Source organism: Oryx dammah, unplaced genomic scaffold (assembly GCF_014754425.2).
Source record: "Oryx dammah isolate SB20612 unplaced genomic scaffold, SCBI_Odam_1.1 HiC_scaffold_27, whole genome shotgun sequence".
In the NCBI taxonomy this organism is placed as follows: domain Eukaryota; kingdom Metazoa; phylum Chordata; class Mammalia; order Artiodactyla; family Bovidae; genus Oryx; species Oryx dammah.
The window spans coordinates 98,149,302-98,169,681 of record NW_024070211.1 but is presented as its reverse complement, the minus strand read 5'-3'; the positions used below and the strand labels follow the sequence as shown (position 1 = coordinate 98,169,681).

Below are 20,380 nucleotides of genomic sequence, written 5' to 3'. Positions count from 1 at the left end.
TATAAAGAGGATCCAATTTTATATATCAAATCATAAGCAGTAGTAGCTGAAGCAGCACTCGTGACAAATGACTAAAAAAAGAGTGGTTGCTTCCTGTTAGTATCATATGCTCTATTTTCTATTTATTAAACTTCCAAGCAGGTAACTTCAGGAAATTTAAGGACACTCCAAAAATTAAAATGTATGATTTCCATAGTCAGTGTGACAATATCAAAATATGAATGTCAATGAACAATATGAAGATGGTGGATGAATGAGTTAGGCTGTTCTTTAATACTCAGATACTGATTTAACACATCCCCAAACCTTTATTCAATATTTCCCATCATCTTACTCTGTTCCTTAACTAGACCTATTGTGATCATTTCATGATATATACAAATAATGAATCATTATGTTGTACATCTGAAACTAATGCAGTGTTACACATCAATTTAGACACGATTTGAGCAAACTCCTGGAGGACAGAGAAGCCTTGCGTGCTACAGTCCATGGGGTCGCAAAGAATCAGACACGACTTAGCAACTGAACAACAACAAAAACAGTAACAAATGTATCAATTGCATCTCAATTAAAAAAAAAATTCTTTCTGGTAATTCCTTGGAGGTCCAGTGGTCAGGACTCAGCAGTTTCACTGCTGTGGCCCCTGGTTTGGGCCCTGGTCTGGGAAATGGGATCCCACAAGTCACACGGCATAGCCAAAAAAATTTTAAAATTCCTTGTGTCTATTATTCTGTGAAAATACTGAAAAATAGCTTTTTCCTTTTGTTTTTTGAAGATATTCTGGTCAGTATTTTCACACCAACAACTCATACCTCCAGTTAACAGACGTGAAAAAGATGGAGCTGAATTCTGAAACTCTTCTCTTCTAAAAGCAATAAGTTGCTATGGAAAGGATGTTACCTCTGAGCTGAATGCATGGAGCAGATAGGAAGCAGAGCATCCCACTCAGCCTGTGCACCTGTCCAGGGCCGAGGCTCAGGTAAGCAGAGGCTAGTCCACTGGTTTACGCCCACTTCAGAGGTACACCCGCCTCAGTACCTGGGACCATGCCTGCCTGCTTGTGTGTGTGATGAAGAATGAGAACACTGGTCCCTCTGGGAAGGAAGGATGACACAGTTTGCACAGAAGACCTTCTGAGTCCATCAGCAGAATGAATGAAAAGGTGTAAAAAGACCACCAAGTGGCAGGCTATGGCTCTCTCCCAGTCTCCTCGAAACTAAACCTAAATGATCACTTTAAATACACACCTGTGACACTTACCTTTTAAAATAAACTAATGTATTTGTACTTAAAGCATTTTAACAGTATTGTGTAATGAAAGTCAAGACTATCAAATGGCAGGTAAGAAGACATAATTTGGCAAAGACCAGCATTTTCTCATAGCACACAGTAAGCTGGTTTAAACAGCACAGAGTTTTAGAAGAGCACATACTTAGCTGGATTTAACAATGACATGTTCACTGTAAAGGCTGCTGGGCCGATGACTCTAACCTGGCTGCCTTAGAATGAACGGCTTGGAAGGTTTCTGACTCTCCACCCCATTTCATTCATATGAATACAATTTTTTGTGGTTGAATACATTAAACTTTAACCATCCTCTTATATATCGTCATTTGTTTTTAATAAGCATCTAGCAAAGATTCACTTAAGGGATTATGATACTAGTATTACTAGCTATTATTTATTAGGTGCTTAGTATGAGCCAGATGGGTTTCCCTGGTAGCTCAGTGGTAAAAAATCTGCCTGCAATGCAGGAGAGCTGGGTTTGTTCCCTGGGTCAAGAAGATCCCCTGGAGAAGGGCATGGCAACCCACTCCAGTACTCTTGCCTATAGAGTACTCCTATAGACTAGGAGCCTGGTGGGCTACAGTTCACAGGGTCACACCGAGCTGGACACGACTGAAGCGACTGAGCAGCAGCACGTGCCAGATACTGTACTAACGCTTTCTATGCACATCAGACCTGGGGAGTACAACCAACAACAAATGAATGACTTCTACATGCTAGGCATCTCTGGTTTTTACAGCGCTTCATGATTTAACGTATTGTTACTCTCATTTTTGAGATGTCTAAGGTCACACACCTGGTGGATGGCAGAGCAGGCAGATGGAGCTAAGTGGTGTGACTCCAGAGTTGGTTCTATCATTGCCTTTCAGCTTCACACAGTGACCTACAGAGTGGAGCAATGAAATTGATTTCTAGGTGATGTGAGGGAGATGCTGCTGCTAAGTCACTTCAGTTGTGTCGACTCTGTACGACCCCATAGATGGCAGCCCACCAGGCTCCCCTGTCCCTGGGATTCTCCAGGCAAGAACACTGGAGTGGGTTGCCATTTCCTTCTCCAATGCATGAAAGTGAAAAGTGAAAGTGAACTCGTCCAGTCCTGTCCAACCCTCAGCGACCCCATGGACTGCAGCCTTCCAGGCTCCTCCATCCATGGGATTCTCCAGGCAAGAGTACTGGAGTGGGGTGCCATTGCCTTCTACAGAAGTTAAGGGAGGTGATACCTCTTAAAAACAATACAAGCCTAAGGAATCCATCAAAGGTCTCTCTGCCTGGCTTATTATTTCACTCTGATGTGGCCATCTCCTTCAACTTAGTAACTGTGACTCATCAGTCCTTCTTGGGCATTAACTAAATAAGATGGCACTGTTAGGTAGCACCGTGATGGTCTCAAGTTCCAGGGCAGCAGCTGTGGATGGAGAGAATCTAGTTTGCAGCTTTTAGAAATGGTCTTCTCCACTGTTTCCCATCTGATAAACAGGGCCTTCTGTGATGGCCAGCTCACTTTACAGACAGAGAACAACGCCTTTAGTGGATCTTAAAACTCTTGGGATCACAAATAAGGACTCAAAAGTGCAAGGAGGAAAATAAGTGCTATATTGCCTCATTTATCTGTCTGGATTTCTCCATTCTGAATTTTCTACATGGACTTCTGTTTTTAAGCTCATTATTGTCAATATATCTGATTGAGAAAGAAGCTAAACAAGTCCCAGGTGAGACTGCACCATAGCAACAGGCCTACCATGAATGCTCTGGAGAGCAGAATTTCACACAAGTATTTGATTGCCTATTCACACTCTTGATTATAGCACACCGAGCTGTTAAACTAAACTGTATGCCATTAGTGTACTGAAGAACTTTAAAAAATAAACCACCCTATGTGAAGATATTTTTCACACTACGTTCACATTGAGATGTGTTTAATTGCATGTAGCCCATTTCCCTTTTATTTAGAAAACAAGAGAGACATTTTTAAACTATTTCAGAACTTGCCAATGTTACAGTGTAGTAATGTGATAAATTGGGCATTACTACCTTTTATCACAGGTAAATATTGAATCCTTATTCTGGTTCATAAATATTTGCTTAATTCTCCATTGTGATTGTGACAGAATATAAATGGACTGCCCTCAGAATTTGATCAGGAGTATTAAAGTACTGTACCTTGAGTTAAATAAACAATAACCACAATAACTATAGGGGGGAAAAAACCCTGAGGTTAAAACTACCTCAGGCTCATAGTAGATTACTCTTGAGAGCATGCTAGGTCCCTGCAATCATTTCGGCTCTTTGCAACCCTGTGGACTATAGCAGGCCAGGCTCCTCTGTCCGTGGGATTCTCCAGGCAAGAGGCCTGGAGTGTGTTGCCAGGCCCTCCTCCAGGGGATTTTCCTGACCTAGGGGTGGAACCTGTGTTCTCTCATGGCTCCTGCACTAGCGCCACCTGGGAAGCCGTTTATACTTAGACTTGGTCTATTGCTCAGTTGGGATAGCATATTAATAATCAAAAAAAGGTGACTGAGAGAAAAAAAAGTAGTTTATGTCTGTGAATTATCACAAAATGGCAGCCGTCTTACAGATTATGTCATGGCCAAAAGTAAAGCCAGGTGAGAACACAGATGGCATGAGCAATATCCACCACAGCCATCAGAAAGTCAACTCAAAGCAAATTCAAATTATTACCATCCATTTTCATGTCCAAATACACTTAACCACCTCTTCCCACATTTGCCTATAAAAGGTACTGGAGACAGAGTAAAACATTTCACAGATATTCAAAACAAAGGACAGAGGAATGTTCATGAAGAGTTATTTTTACACTACCAATTCTGTTACTTACGCTACTAGAAACACCCAGTGGTGTGGCTCTAATCCAAACTATTTACATTTGGCTCTGTAATGCACGGTATGATGTTTCTGTAGCAGATCTGCCTTTCTAACTACATTGTGCTCTACTATTTAAATCAGTTTACAGGCCCTAATATCTACTTGCTGTAACGGAAAGGTGGTGTCCCAGAAGCTTGCTGGCCAGGAGGACAGATGGCTCACGATTACAAATACACCAACAGACCCCAGAGGAGAAAGGGCTGACTGAACATACTCGAACCCTAATTACTTTGTAAGCACTCAAAGTACTGCAGACTGTCCAGTTACACCCGTGGTACTCCCTCCAGAGCACACTTCCCCAACAGTGAATCTTCTAAACCTAATGTCTTTGGTGATCTGGATGGGCTGTACATTTTCCCAATTGCCAAGCTGTGGTTTCTTTTCACTTGAGAGTTCTTCCCTCAAGTTCTGTCTTTCCTCTTGCATTTTACTCTAAGCAACAGGAGGAAACCAGGCTGTACCTTCAACACTTGGCTTAGAAATCTATCAGCTAAATACCAAGTCCACTGCTTACATGTGCTCCACACAACTGAAGGAGACAATTCAGCCAAGTGTTCTCCTGCTATGTAACAAGGATCAATTTTCCTCTAGTTTCCAGTTATGTATTCTTCATCCTCTGAGCTCTCACCAGTAGCACCTTTAACGTCTATATTTCTACCAACATTTAGCTTAAGGCAATCTAGGCTTCTTTTTTATCACTGCTTCGAAATTCTTCCAGCTTTTACCTGTTACCCAGTTCCAAAGCCACTTCCACATTTTAGGTATTTGTTACATCAGCACCTTACCTCCTGGTATCAAAACTTGTATTAGTGTCCTCTGCCTGCTGTAATAGAAAGGCATACCCTCATAGTTACAGAGTTAGAAGTTTGAGGTTAGTTTCACTTGACTAAAATCAAGGCTGTAAGCTGGGATATATTCCTCCTGCAGGTTGAAGGGAAGGATGTGGCCCTTGCCTCTTACAGCTCCAATGGTTGCTAGCATACATAGGCTCGTGGCCACATCACTGCTGTTTCTGTCTCCACCTTCACCCTGCTCTCTCTTCTGAACGTGCGTCAAATCTCCAACTGCCTCTTTCTTCTGTGGACACTCGTGAAGGCGCTCAGAGTTGGTCTGGGTAATCTCCCACACTCGAGGACCTGAATTTCACTACATCCATAAAGATCTCTTTCAACTAAAGTAACATTTACAAAATCCAGTTATTAGGACCTCATATCTTTGGCGAGAAGAGCATTATTCTGCCCGGTACAATCACAATATAAAAGAACAGCATATTAATTTTCTACAAGTCTGTTACATCTATTAAGGAAAAAAAGCACTGAAACTGAATTTGGCTCTTTATAAAGTGACCATTTGTTACTTAAAATTGCAATAAAAGGCCACAAAATTACTTTTCTAAAGCTATTATGCTAATATGAAATGCTTATTCTGATTTTTCCACTTACAGATAAGTGTAATTAACTTTGCAAACATAACTTTAAAATGAGGTTGATAGTACAGCTAAGTAGCATAAGCACTCGTAAATTAGCAAATATAAATAGTTGCAAAGACTAAAAAAAGTTTCCATGTCAAGTCAAAAGATTTTAGGAAGAGATATGCCTATATTTTAGGAAACTACTCTTTAGGAAAATACTTTTTTACCTTAGGAGTTAGGGTAAATAAGTGGCTGACATCTCTCTTTTAAAACTACAGTTATATCCAGTTTATACTTGTACTCTGGGATAAAGAAGGGCCAAGGGTGATCAAATACCAGATGGAAGAATCCTGGCTGAGATGGTTTTGAGAGAGCAGCAGGCAAGCTAAGTCCTTGCCAATTTGATCAATTATCCTGGAAGTGGCTTTACAGCCAAGAAACTAGCTCGCCCACTTGCATTTCTGCTACTGTAAAGGGAAGTAGAGAAGCACGGGTACTGCAGAACAATTAACGCGTTTCCTCTAACCTAGAGGCAAACAGCTTGGAGTTTTCTGGAGCTGTAGTGGCCAAATAAAAACTGTGTCCTTGTTAATAGCTTTAATTGCTTTGGTAAAGTTAACCCAAAGACCACAGGCCCGGTGGGAATTTTAACACTAAGAAAGGAAATTGTTCTTTTCCATTTAAGCCTAGCAGGGAAACCAGAGTTACATTAGAGAATGGTCATTAATACTTAATAGTGAAAAGAATAATGAGACCTAAGTAACTGTATTTGCAAAATGTTATTCTTAAAAAAAAAGTAAGGATAAATAAAAATGTTATCTAAAAAAAAAAAGGGTTCAAGAGGGAGGGAACATATGTATACCTATGGCTGATTCATGCTGATGCATGGCAGAAACCAACACAGTATTATAACGCAATTATCTTCCAATTAAAAACTATTTAAAAAAGGGTTCACGCAGTCACTTTGCATATATAGTTGTATTTTTTATTTAAAAAAGGCATAAATAAGCAGCAAAGCAACCTAATCTGTTTTCTCTGTTATTCACATATTTAAAAGACCTGGCTGCCTAGACTGTGAATTCCCTGTAGGGCATCCCATTCATTTTCCATAAGTTTTTCTAAGTTTTCTCTTAAAGTACTAATTTTGCAAGCCTAAACTAACAAAGTAGCAATAAATGTTGAATATGTAAAACATAATGATCACTCCTTCATAAACTTAAAAATCCACAGCTATAGAATTTTAGCAACGAGAATGGCTGTGAACACTGTTTTTCACTAGAATGCAGAATGTCAGGGATTATCCTTTGAAACTGAGAAGCAGGAAGATGCCACTGGAAAGGTCTTCTTCTGAAGAGGTACTAAGCGGCCACCCTTGCACACAGTACAGCTCTGGAGATCACCCACCAGGGAGTCTCGGCCTTGAGGGCAAAGTGCTTGCTGTGTCCCATGCTGTTTGTCCAGAGACTCACAGGCACCTTCTGAAAACCCTGTTAGAGAACATTTTCCAGGATGATGGAACTGTGTTGAAACCTTGACTGTATTCATGTGTCAAAATTCACAGGACTACTCACTAAAAGGGTATATTTTATTGTATATAAACTATGCCTTAATAAACTTGCCTTCAGAAAATTAACACACATCGTCATAGTTTCTTTTTATTCGGTTATATTTTCACCCACAAGTGCCTTTCTTATAATTCTGGCAATAACGCTATAAGGTTCACTCACTAATCCACCTTGATGTACAGTACAAATAGATTTCTGTTTCAGGCAACACTTTCCACATTAAGAGACTGTACAATTTAACTTTTCAATGTCAACAAAATAAAATTTTTTTTCCCTGAGAGATCTATAAATGTAACTTTGTTTGGAGTGGAGCCATAGAAAGAGTCTCGGAAGAGCGTGTGCCTGACCCTTCTGGTGTTTTCTCGTCTAAGATACTGGGATAACACCATTACCATTAGCCACATTCTGAGGGAGAATGCTATTTACATCAGGTTAAATCATTTTAGAACCCTTTTTAAAACCACAACCATATGTATTAGGCATAACTATAAATATTTTATACAACATAGATGTTTTTATTTCCTATCAGTCCATAGAGTTTTTAAAGTAATCACTGAAAGAAAATAATATTTATCAAAGTAAGCTACTGTATCTTCAATAAAAGTACTGACAACCCATGGGAGGGAGTCTTCACTCTTGCAGAACAGTGAGCGTACAAATGGTGACTGCAGAATGACACTGAGACCAGACCACTGAAAGCTCTGATATTAAGTTTATCAAGGAAACGGATCAAGTGGGAACCAATATATCTCAGGAGACATTTAGGTCATATAGCAATACACAGGTAGAGGCCAATTAGCCCTAACAAATCCTAGGTAGGTCTATATGAATATCTTTGGAGGGTCTGTGTTCTAAGAACCCCATCTAAGAGCCAAAAAAATCATACTGTTCAAAACTTCAAAACAGATATTTGTACAGAGGCAAATGGCTAGGCAAATGACCTTGCTAAGTAAGATCAAAGGTATCTATCTATATGTTGTCAAGGTGCAGAAATACACCAGTCACAAAGTGCTGATGTATTACGGTATATAGCATAGTCTGAAAGGCAACCAAAGCTTTTGCTCCATCTTGAAAATCATGGTCCAGAGATACTGGTTAGGATATTTTATGCACAGGAGGGACCGCTACAGGGAAGGAAATTATACCTAAAATTTAGCTTACTCAAATTCATCTATGCACACTAAAAAGAGTGGGGAGGAGAAAGTGGGAAAAGGCACATAACATTGACTTGTTCCATTACTGTTAATTTTAACTTAGAGCACTTTATTTAGGTGGTGTGTATCATGTTTTTCCACTGTAAAATCACTTGTTTTCCTTTTGTAACTAATAATATCCTACAGGGAGATACTTTGAGACTATGTAAATAGATTATATAAATATCATGTTTCTCATCATCCTTATTCACTAGTTTTAGCAGCCATTGGTGGCTGCTACAAACAATTATTACTGTCAGTTCAGTTCAGTCACTCAGTTGTGCCTGACTCTTTACAACTCCATGGACTGCAGCATGCCAGACTTCCTTGTCCTTCACCAACTCCCAGAGCTTGCTCAAACTCATGTCCATCAAGTCGGTGATGCCATCCAACCATCTATGGTGGTTGCCAAAGGTGGGTTTTTTTCTCTCCTAATTCTATTTCAGGATTAATTTTGCACAAGTGTAATGGGCTCATGAAAAATAATGGATGATTCTGAGAAAGGAATCTACTCACTACACCCCAAGAATTCCTGATCTTTTTTCCTCAACTATTAATATTTGAAAGGAAGGCTGACCCAACCCCATAAAACCCTCTAACCAGGCGGAAGCAGTCCCATCTGCCAAAATACCACGGCTGGTGTGTAACGATTAAGTACCAACTAATTGCAAACATTTCAGAGGTGGGGGTCAATTTTCTTCTCTCTTCAAGACACATCTATGTCCAGTGATAAGAATACAATGTAAGTAATACAACGATGCATCCCCTGAATTAACAGCATGTCTTGATCCAAACAAGCCGACAAGATCAAATGCTTCCTGATAAAGCAAAGAGGAGCCAATGAGTTAACAGGGTTAAGAGAAACAGGGATGGGGAGTGGAGTTCAGGATGGAGGGGACACATGTATACATACGGCTGATTCATACTGATGTATGAAAAAACCATCACGATACTATAAAGTATGATCCTCCAATTAACATAAATTGGAGTAATTATCTTCCAATTAACATATATATATTTTTTTTATAAAAAAAAGGGAGCAGGGATGAAATATGGATGAACTTCAGAGGGCAGACTGCGCCTAACTACTTGTAGGCCCAGCTATTCCCAGAGTGCTGAATAAGCAAAGAATGGGGGAAGAAGTCAAAATCAAGGATGGGGTTAGGGGAGGGGTACAGATTCAACCCAATCATTCATCCCTTATAGGGATGAAGCCTCAAGGCCACTAAGAACTTTCTCCCAAACTCTGAAATATACTGCAATAAAACTTTAAGGGACTGAAGCAGAACACACTGACTCAAGTTTATTTTTCAGACATGAAATAAAACATGATACTCCTCTGTAAAAATACCCTCTGGTAATGCTGGAAACGTAACATTACGGAGTTGTATAACCTAAAGCAATTTCTTCAGTGTTAACATAGAGAAGCCAGATACAAATATTAAATTTTTTTCCACAGGGTTAAAGTTTTACTTATCCATCCAATTCTGTTTCTTCATAAGCAAACATGAATATAACTGTTTCAATCTTAAAATACTCCAGAAGTATAAGATGTTATTCCCATAATCCTGGTTCTCAAACAGATGAGTCAGGCTTGATTTTATTAAAACTACCAACACAGGCTCCTTATGTTATTTCAATAAAATCGTTTACCTATAAAGTACTCCTCAGACAGTTAATCGTCTGAATCCCTGTCTGCCATCCCAAAGGCTTTATCTGTAATTCCAGTCATGGCAGATTACATTGCACACATTCTTCTCCAGCAGAAAAATAAATGTTAGGATGAACAAATCTAAAACAAAAATTTTACATACAGCAGCTTCACCCAGCCTCAGCACAGATCTGAATTCTGGCCTTTGAGCCTCGCTGGCCGAACTCCAGGGAACTTCATTCTTCTACTCCCAGCCTATTAGGTCACCTTGTTTCTATATTTTACTCAAGGTACTTGCTTAAAAATATTTGCACCGAGTACCGAGCTAAATGAAGTAGATTTAAAAAACCACAAAACTGTTACCAAAGAGCATGTGCTCTGCTGAAGCTCACGATCCAATTTAAGACAAGTCACATTTGGGTTTTTTAAAACATAATATTTTTTAAAGTCACCTTTGAGGTATAACTTTCATATAATAAAACCCATTTCAAAGATGCAGAGTTTGATGGGTTTCACTGAACATACACAACAATGAACTATAACTCCAATCAGATTTAGGGTATCTCGCTCTCCAAAAATTACCTTAACTCCTTCTCATATGCCCGTCCCCCTACCCCTTGGCAGCCATGGGTTTGCTTTCTGCTGTTGTAGGTGAATTTTGCCTGTTCTAAAATTTTACATAAACGAAATAATGTAATATGAACTCTTCTGTGTTTGATTTCTTAAATTAGCATGTTTTTCAGATTTATCCATATTGTTGTATCAGTGGTTTCTTTTTTCTTATTTAGTAATATGTATAAAACAGAATTTGTTTATTCACCTGCATACAGACAGACAATAAGCTGCTTCTAATCTGGGGGTACTGTAAACATCCACAAATGGTGCTATAAACATTCATATGTAAGTTTTTGTGCGGACGTTTTTATTTCATTCATTCCTGGGTTGTACTCAAGAGTGTTGGATCAGGAGTTAAGTGTATGATTTTAGAATTGCCAAAATGTTTTCTAACATGGTTTTATCTATCTTACAGTCAAATAGGCAAAAAAAATGTAAAAAAATCTTAAGTCACAGTCACAGGTCATATGAAAGTAGGAGATAGCCCAAATTTGGCTGTACTTTGCTGACTCCTGCTCTAAACTTTTCTATATGTAAAATCATGTCTTCTCTGTAAAAACATAATTTTAATTTTCCTTTTCAATTTTTGTGCTTCTTCTTGCTCTAATTTTCCTTTCCAATTTTTGTGCTTCTTCTTGCCTTACTGTACTGGTTAAAATCTTAGAATATATTTAGTTTTTAATCATGAAATGTAACACTAGCTTTAAGTTTTTCATAAATGCCCTTTATCTGAGCCTGATGAGAGACTTCATCATGAATGGGCACTGAAATTTTATCAAATGCTTTTTCTTTTTCCACTGAGATAATGATGTGAGTTTTCTCTCTCTCTCTTTTTTTTATTAATCTGGTGAATTACACTGCAAAGTTTTCAAATGCTAAGCCAACCCTGCATTCTTGGGATAAACCATACTTGGTCATGATGATCTAAATTTTTACATATTGTTGAGATGGTCTCTGTAATGTTTTATAAAAGATTTTTATATTTATATACATGAGGGATAATAGTTTATAGTTTTTTTATCATGTAATGTCTCTGCTGGTTTTGGCATAAATGTAATATTATGTATACTATCAAACAATGAGATTACTACAGCTTATTCTTTCCTCTATTAGTCTACCTTTCCTCTTAAAAATGTGTAGATTACAAATTTGCATTTCACAATGCAAAATTAATTCTTGAAACTTGATAAAATTCTTGAAACATACTTGCCATAGATAAGTTACCAGTCTGATTTAACACTTACATTAAAACTGAGTTCAAAGTTCAAACCAGACTGGTCAGACTCCAAATGCCACTCTCTGAACAGCTGCCATACTATCCCTGGCCACCTAATCAGTAGGGAAGCTGAAATGCTGTGAAGTCAAGTCTTTTCTAAAATCACCCAGTGTTCAGCAACAGAACGGACATTAAATAAAAAAAAAAGTCTGACTTACTCTAGCCTTGTGCTGTGTGATTACAACTCATCTCTTACCTTTTACCACCTGAACTTTGGTACTTCAGCCATTCACGTATACAGGCCCAGCTTACTTTTCTCTCAGTCCATAAATCATACCCAACTGCTTTTTATTCATAATCTGGGCCTCAATGCTTCCCCTTGTTGTTTCTTTGTGGAGGTTGTTTTAATCTTCTATTCACCAAGCTGAGCTGCTTGAGAGGGAGTCTTTTTCTCAAAAGTGAAATTAGGTTGAATTTGACACCTAACTGGGCTAATTACTGCTTACAATTTTTGGCTCATGCCCTATGCTTTTACTATCTCAACAAAAATATCACTTTTGTTTCTTGTTTACCGAGGTCAACTGAACTCCCAAGTATCTTGTGACTACTTAGAAAAGCAACATTCCAAAAAAGCATCAAGTTTTAAATATACAATGCTTTTTGTTTATAGCACCTAACCACCTTTACCTAAGCATTTTCTGTTTGCAGGTTTCAGTTCAGTTCAGTTCAGTCACTCAGTCACGTCCAACTCTTTGCAACCCCATGAATCACAGCATGCCAGGCCTCCCTGTCCATCATCAACTCCCAGAGTTTACTCAAACTCATGTCCATTGAGTCAGTGATGCCATCCAGACATCTCATCCTCTGTCGTCCCCTTCTCCTCCTGCCCCCAATCCCTCCCAGCATCAGGGTCTTTTCCAATGAGTCAACTCTTCGCATGAGGTGGCCAAAGTATTGGAGTTTCAGCTTCAGCATCAGTCCTTCCAATGAACGCCCGGGACTGATCTCCTTTAGGATGGACTGGTTGGATCTCCTTGCAGTCCAAGGGACTCTCAAGAGTCTTCTCCAGCACCACAGTTAAAAAGCATCAATTCTTCGGTGCTCAGCTTTCTTCACAGAACAACTCTCACAGCCATACATGACCACTGGAAAAACCATGGCCTTGACTAGACGGACCTTTATTGGCAAAGTAATGTCTCCGCTTTTCAATATGCTGTCTAGGTTTAGAGTGCAACAATAATGCAGTAATAGAGATGGTTTTCACAATCTTTCAAGGAAAGTGAAGCAAAAATCTGAAGAAAAATTATGTCTGAACAACAACAACAACAAAAACTCCAAATTATATGAAAAAGTATATTGGGGAAAGAACTTTACTAAATTCTTTGGTTAAAGGAATCTAAAAAGCAAGGCATTTGAAATCTTTTACTTATTCATTATATTTAATGTTATTTTAAGTATGTCACACAAAATTCTCTACCTACAAAAAATTCAATTCAAATAAGTCCCAGAATAGTGTTACAAATTCAGGAAACATTTAAAAAATAATCTGACAGCCTAATGCAGAGTTTGATAGGTAGAATCCAAATGTCAAGGTATAAATGACTGAATATATAAATGACTGAAGAGATACCAATTAATCTGAACTTACAATTCATTTATTTTCAAGATTAAACCCAGCAAGTATAATATAATCCAGTATCTCCCTCAACCATAAATATGCTTCTAATTTTGAAGTGTCTTCAAAGGCATTGCATATAAACCTTTTTTGATTGATCATGAGAGAAACTATATGTAGGAGAAACTGGGTCCTGGGAATTACATGAAAAAAGCAATCATAATTTTTGGCACAACTGATTGCCAAGTGTACAGAACTTACGTTCAAAGAAGTTTTATAAACATTAAACTGATTAGATCATATTATACAATGCACTTATGAAATTTTATCACAAGTTTACAAATAAGAAAAACTATGGTACCAGGTTAGAAACAAGCATGTCACTAGGTGGTAAATATGCAGGTATATTACACACACACACATATTTTTATATATTACATATATTTATATATATTACATATATTTGTCTATGGGGTCACACAGAGTCAGACACGACTGAAGTGACTTAGCAGCAGCAGTAGCATAATTATATATATTTATATATATAAATGAATAGCTATAATTTTTCATGAACATGGTGAATAACTACTGGAAGCAAGTTTAAATACGTGTGAAGATTATGAATTGAATGTAGGTATTATTAGAAAAATCCTAACTTCTACAACTGCTTAAATTCCATTATAGTGCTTTGTTACTATAAAAATCATTACGTTCATGAGATTTTATTAATGCTTTGCGATGTATAAAAAGGGCACTTGCCCTCCAGCAGTTTACAACTTAGAAGAACAGACTTACCCATATCTCAAAAGTTTAAGCCTCTTTTTTCACTTCCCTTTCTTTGAACAAACAACGAGAGACAGTGCTTCTGGTGGGGTTAGAGGAGGAGCAATAAAGGAAAAAACTGAGGCTGCAGGAAGAGGAAACAGCTGGTAAAGTGAGAGTATACAGAGAAATAGAGGAGGCCCAGGCGTCTGGTGAGGAAGCTGGGCCCGCCAAAAGGGAAGCAAAGAAAGACTTCCTCCTGAGATAACCAAGCTAATGAGAATGAAAGCTCAACTTTCCAGTGCCCAGTAGCTCCCAACTAAATATGGAATTTAGGCTTGCTCTCTGCCGTGCTCAGGACTCAAGACTACATGTTCTGGGTCTCTGGGTGCCCAATGACATGGGCATGTGGAGAGAATGGAATCAGATCCTGGTCCTGTGACTGAGAGGCCTTTGAGGGTAAAAGGAGGAGTAAGTGAGTGAGTGAGTGAGTGAGTGTGTGTGTGTGTGTGTGTGTGTGTATGGAGGGTGGGAGAGTGGTGGTTCATTCATTGAGCTCCAGCTTCCTTAAATGTCATTCCACGGTTACTACTCCCCATTTGCACCTGCACGTAAAGAGGGGTCTCTCATGACATAGTTCTGTGCTCTCCTAAAGTCTGGACAGATGAAGCATGTGAACTTATCCAACAGCCAGTTATATATGGTAACAGTTATGTGTAGACAGAGTTGGATGGATGACTGAATGAGAATAGAGGACCTTCTGGCTTCTGGTGGCATGTTCCATTTAGACCACATTCAATACTCAGTGTCATCAAACAAAACAAGTTCATTACTATTGCTCACAAACAGCAACTTAACCCATTTACACCTCGTTTCCCATGCATTTAAAATAATTTGCATTTAAAATATTGAAGATAATCTGCACAGTTCCTAGATCACAGAGCTATTGGGGGGAACTTATTTAGTATACACACTGTCATCACTTGCACAGTGCCTGGCCCAAGTGCACAGCAAACACTAATTATCATCCTATTAACAAAATTCTACTTACCTCTCTGATAAGGATATCTAGGATGGCTAGAACTGGTCTAGTCCCTCAGTGCTCTTCTTCCTAGTTACAACCTTTTCATGCATTACTTTCTAAATCTGGCTACATGGATTCTTTATACTACTTAATAATTTTTCATTTCTCTGTCATCTTTGAGTAAAGAGTTGCTTCACAGGATTAAAATTTCTGGATATCCAAAGCTAATCCTCCAAAAGGCAATTTATTTTCTGATTTCAAACACCCCTAAGATGTTACGCTTTCTTCTGCTTTGTTAAATAGAATATATGGAACACACATACTTTTCTTAATAATTAATCATAATCTTACTAATGAAACTTGCACAACCACAACCATATGGTGGCATCACTAATGCCTGGGACCTGCCTTTTGAGTTGTTCTGTATCCTTCTGTGATACAGGAATGTCACTTGGTGCTGTCACAGTCCCTCTTCTAATTCTGATGTCCATTCTCCTTTCTTTTTCCTTCCCTCTATTCCCTCTGCTCACCTCCCACCTTCTCAACTCCTTGGCTAAATTTGCACACCCAAAACATAATCTACTGAAATACAAAGATAATCAAATTATATGCTGCAGACTAGATGGAATAAGGTTGAGAGTGAGGGCCCTGTAAGGACATTTTCATGGCAATTTTTAGAATGTTTCAAAGGGTTGAAGTTGTCAGTGGCCTGGCTTCCAAACAAATGCATGTGTGAACATGCACATGGGAGTGCATACACTTGTGTGTGAGCATGTGCTATATGTAAATACATTGGTTATTTAGGGGATAACTCCTGGTGGCTCAGATGGTAAAGAATCTGCCTGTAAAGCAGGAGACCCAGGTTTGATCCCTGGGTCGGGAAAATTCTCTGGAGGAGGAAATGGCACCCCACTCCAGTATTCTTGCCTGGAGAATTTCATGGACCAAGAAGCCTGGCGTGCTATCGTCCATGAGGCCACAAATAGTGGGACATGACTGAGTGAGTGACACACACACATACATACACACACACACACAGGAGATAGTTACTGTAGTCAAAACACTTTAAGTGTATTATTTTGCAATACTTTAAACTAAGCCTACAGACTAAAACGGAGAATTTTTTTTTTTTTTACTTTAAAAAGTTAAATATGATTTAGTCAACAAATATTGGAGTACAGTCATATGCTGAGTATTGTTCTAGGTACTGGGAATAAAAAGTTGAAAAAGGATAGATAACTTTCCTACTCTTAGGGATTAAAAAGTTTGAATTAGAAAATGTCTTTCATTTTCCTAAAAGAGTAATGTTTTGTTGAGATTATATTGTGAAATTTACTCATTTCTAGTTATAAACTGTAGAGGAAAAATTTTCAGTATTATATGGGGAAAAAACTAACAGATGTAACTCTGGAGAGAGACCTAATAACATTATGAAAATATATTTAAAGTTAAGACCCTAGGGTAGTATAATTTTTCCAAATGCAGGAACAGAGAAGTAAAGAAATAGAAATGAAACATTAAGATATCATAGCATATTTAGTAATTTCCATTACTATGTTATAAAATGGCAAGAGCATGAAGAGTTTGTTGATATTTTTTTAAAAAATTTAAGTAATATTAACAGGACTTCAAAAATCTGTATATTTAGGCTTAAAGGGGAAACAAAAGAGCATTTAAAAACAGAAACTTATTGAGAACACAAGGAAATTAAACTCAACAACAAAACAATCCAATTGAAAAATGGGCAAAGATGTAAATAGACATTTTTTCAAAGAATACATACAGATGGCCAACAGGCACATGAAAAGATGCTCAAATCGCTAATTATTAGAGAAATGTAAATCAAAATCACAATGAGGTATCACCATGAGGCCATCATTTTAAAAAATCTACAAATAAATGTTGGAGAGGGTGTGAAGAGAACCCTCATACATCTGCTGATGGGAACGGAAATGGTGCAGACAATATGGAAAACAGTATGAAGTGAAATGAAAGTCACTTAGTCATGTCCAACTCTCTGTGACCGCATGGACTATACAAGCCATGAATTTTCTACAATTCTCCATAATACAGAATTCTCCAGGCCAGAATACTGCAGTGAGTAGCCTTTCCCTTTTCCAGGGGATCTTCCCAATGCAGGGATTGAACCCAGGTCTCCTGCATTGCAGGCAGATTCTTTACCAGTTGAACCACAGGGGAAGCCTGGAAAACAGTATGGAGGTTCCTTAGAAGACTAGAGTCATGTGAGTCATCAATCTCACTCCTGGGTGTATATCCAGAGAAAACTGTAATTCAAAAAGATACTAGCACCTTTGTAAATAGCAGCACTATTCACAACAGCCAAGACACAGAAACAATCTAAATGTCCATTGACAGATGAATAGATAAAGATGTGGTAAATATACACAATGGAATACTACTCAGCCATAAAAAAGAGTGAAATAATGCCATTTATAGCAACGTGGATTGACCCAGAGATTATCATACTAAGTGAAGTCAGAAAGAGAAAGAAATATCATATGATAACCACTTATATGTAGAATCCAAAACAACAGCAAAAAAAAGAACTTATTTACAAAACAGAAACAGACTCACAGATATAAGAGAGTTGTGGTTGGCAAGGGTGAGGGTTGAGGGGGAGGGATGGGTTGGGAGTTTGGGATTAGCAGATGCAAACTAGTATATACAGCACACGAAACTATCAATATATTCAATATCTTGTGATAAACCATAATGGAAAAAAATAGGAAAATTATATATATATGTATAACTGATTCACTTTGCTGTACAGCAGAAATTAATACAATGTTGCAAGCCAATTACACTCTAATAAAATAAATTCTAAAAACTAAACACAAAGAAATCAAATTTTAGTCTATCCTCCACAGCATCTCACTTATAAATGTTAAACAGAGAATATAAAAATCAGTGTAATGACTCTGACCTTTGCTGAGCCACAGTGAGCACCCAGTACAGTTCAACCCCGCCCAGGACTAATCAAGAAGGTAGAGTAAGCCAGATAGAAAAGAGGGCAGAAGAGGAACAAGGCCCATAGACCAGGGCACCCACACTTTTGTCAAGTGGACTGTGGGAAAAACTGTTAGCTGTTGATCATCATTGTATCTTAATTCAGCTGGAGCCTGCAGTCCCAGCTTTTGAGACTGCTTGCTGTGGCCACATGATCCAGTTCACCCAGTTCAATGCCTGAGAGGAAAAAGCCTCTCTAGACCATGCCCTCCGAAAGGAACACGTCTGTTCCCGATTCTTCACCCTTACCTCCTGACAGAACCTGGTGAAAACTGGGAGCTGTCTCAGACGCTGACAGCAACCATGCGGCAAAGCTGCCTTGGCAGCTCTGGACCACTTCTCTCTGGAATGTTCTGCGACAGAGGCATATTTCTATCTTGTTTATTTAAGCCATGATATTTTGAGGTCTCATTTTTCAGAGCAGCTAAACCTGAAGCCCAATTAACACATATTTATGGCAGAGTTGACTGTTTCAATTCCCAATTGCCTCAACTCGTTATTCTGAAGCTTAGCAAGTATATTCTGAACATCTTTACTGGGTTTTAAGCATCTTTCATTGGATTATGCATCTAGAGCGTGGGGATCATGTCCTCTGTTTCTTGACTGTCTAACAGAGGGCTGATTAAGGGAAAGGAGGGGCAGAAAAACATGTAAGTTTAAGCTACAGGCTTTAGTGTCTGAGAGTCCCCTGGAATTGAATCCTTTGTCAATTCCTGAATTCTAATCAGATGTGTGAACTTTAGGATGTTTAGTAATCCAACAAACATCAGTTGAGCGTCTGTTTGCAGCAGGCCTCATTCTAGGAACAAGGGTTTCTGCTATGGATGACAGTGTCTACATTCAGATAGATTTAAGTTTTACAAACTCATTAAGCCTCAGCTACTTCAGCTGTAAAATGGGACTAATAATAGCGGCCGATTTTAGGACTGTGTGAGGATGATCTGAGGCGACACAAAGTGCTTAGGTGAGTCAGTGTCATCCACATTGGTACTCAATAAATGTCACCAGTAACTGCTGCTGCTGCTGCTAAGTCGCTTCAGTCATGTCCGACTTTCTGCAACCCCAGAGATGGCAGCCCACCAGGCTCTTTTGTCCCTAGGATTCTCCAGGCAAGAACACTGGAGTGGGTTGCCATTTCCTTCTCCAAAGCATGAGAGCGAAAAGTGAAAGTGAAGTCGCTCAGTCCTGTCTGACTCTTCACGACCCCATGGACTGCAGCCCACCAGGCTCCTCGTTCATGGGATTTTCCAGGCAAGAGTGCTGGAGTAGGATGCCATTGTCTTCTCCCCAACAGTAACTAAGAGCTGTCAATAATTTGTGCTGGGTGTACAGATACACACTAACTGTCACAACATCGGAGCATTGTTTCTTAGTATCCAGTAAGAAAAGGAAGTCGGAGGTTACTATTTCCTATCAGAGTCTCATCTATGTTGTCAGTTTGATAGGAATTCTAGACATGTCCTACAGATAAATAAGGGCTTACTAAATGCAATATATCGCAGAGTATGTGGGGCCTAATATTTAAAATTGAAAATATTTAAAAAAAATTATTCAAGAAATAATCCCTTTTTCTAAACTGATTTAAGGAAATGGGTGGATTCTTTGCAATATGATCATTTGGAAACAGCATTCAGGGGCTTGGGGCCCAGACCATGGCACTGCCCACCTCCCTGTGGCAAGCTGCAGGACCTGAAGCCCACCGGATGCTTCACCACGTCTCCTGCACCGAGTCAGAATCTGCCACTTCCACCAGCTGCGGTTCACAGTCTCAAAACAATTAATGGCTTCTTGGATCCAGCAGAGAGCTCTTTCAGAATAATCCTATGACATTATTTTGGACTGCAGAATGTTTAAATCCATTTTAGGCAACGAAGAATCCTAAGGCAGGTTTTAACAAGAAACAAAGGGTTGGAGTGGGATTTTTTTCAATTCACCAAACAAAACTGAAGGATTGGGAAATAAAGATTTCCAGTAGATGAAAATGAAAACTAAATGCTCTGCAGGAAACAAAGAGCAACAGGGTAAACAATACTCCACACTTGTGGGTGGCTTCATTTTGCAAAAGCAATTTCAGGAGCAATTAGATCTGAATGCCAGTTTTATTACTAAGCCCCAAAGAGAGAAAACT

At 38.7% G+C, this 20,380-nt stretch overlaps 1 protein-coding gene across 13 annotated transcripts in view; it reads right to left on the bottom strand.

Annotated features, from left to right (window-relative positions):
- The window catches only part of PKP4 (plakophilin 4), a 256,672-nt gene that overhangs the window by 146,184 nt on the left and 90,108 nt on the right, over window positions 1-20,380 (bottom strand). The window contains exon 1 of one of the 13 annotated variants that reach the window (XM_040229136.1): window positions 2,087-2,105. The exons of the other annotated variants lie outside the window; for them this stretch is intronic. The gene's annotated coding sequence lies outside the window, so the exon portion shown is untranslated. Of the gene's footprint in view, window positions 1-2,086; window positions 2,106-20,380 lie in introns of those variants that run through there. 13 annotated transcript variants of the gene reach the window in all.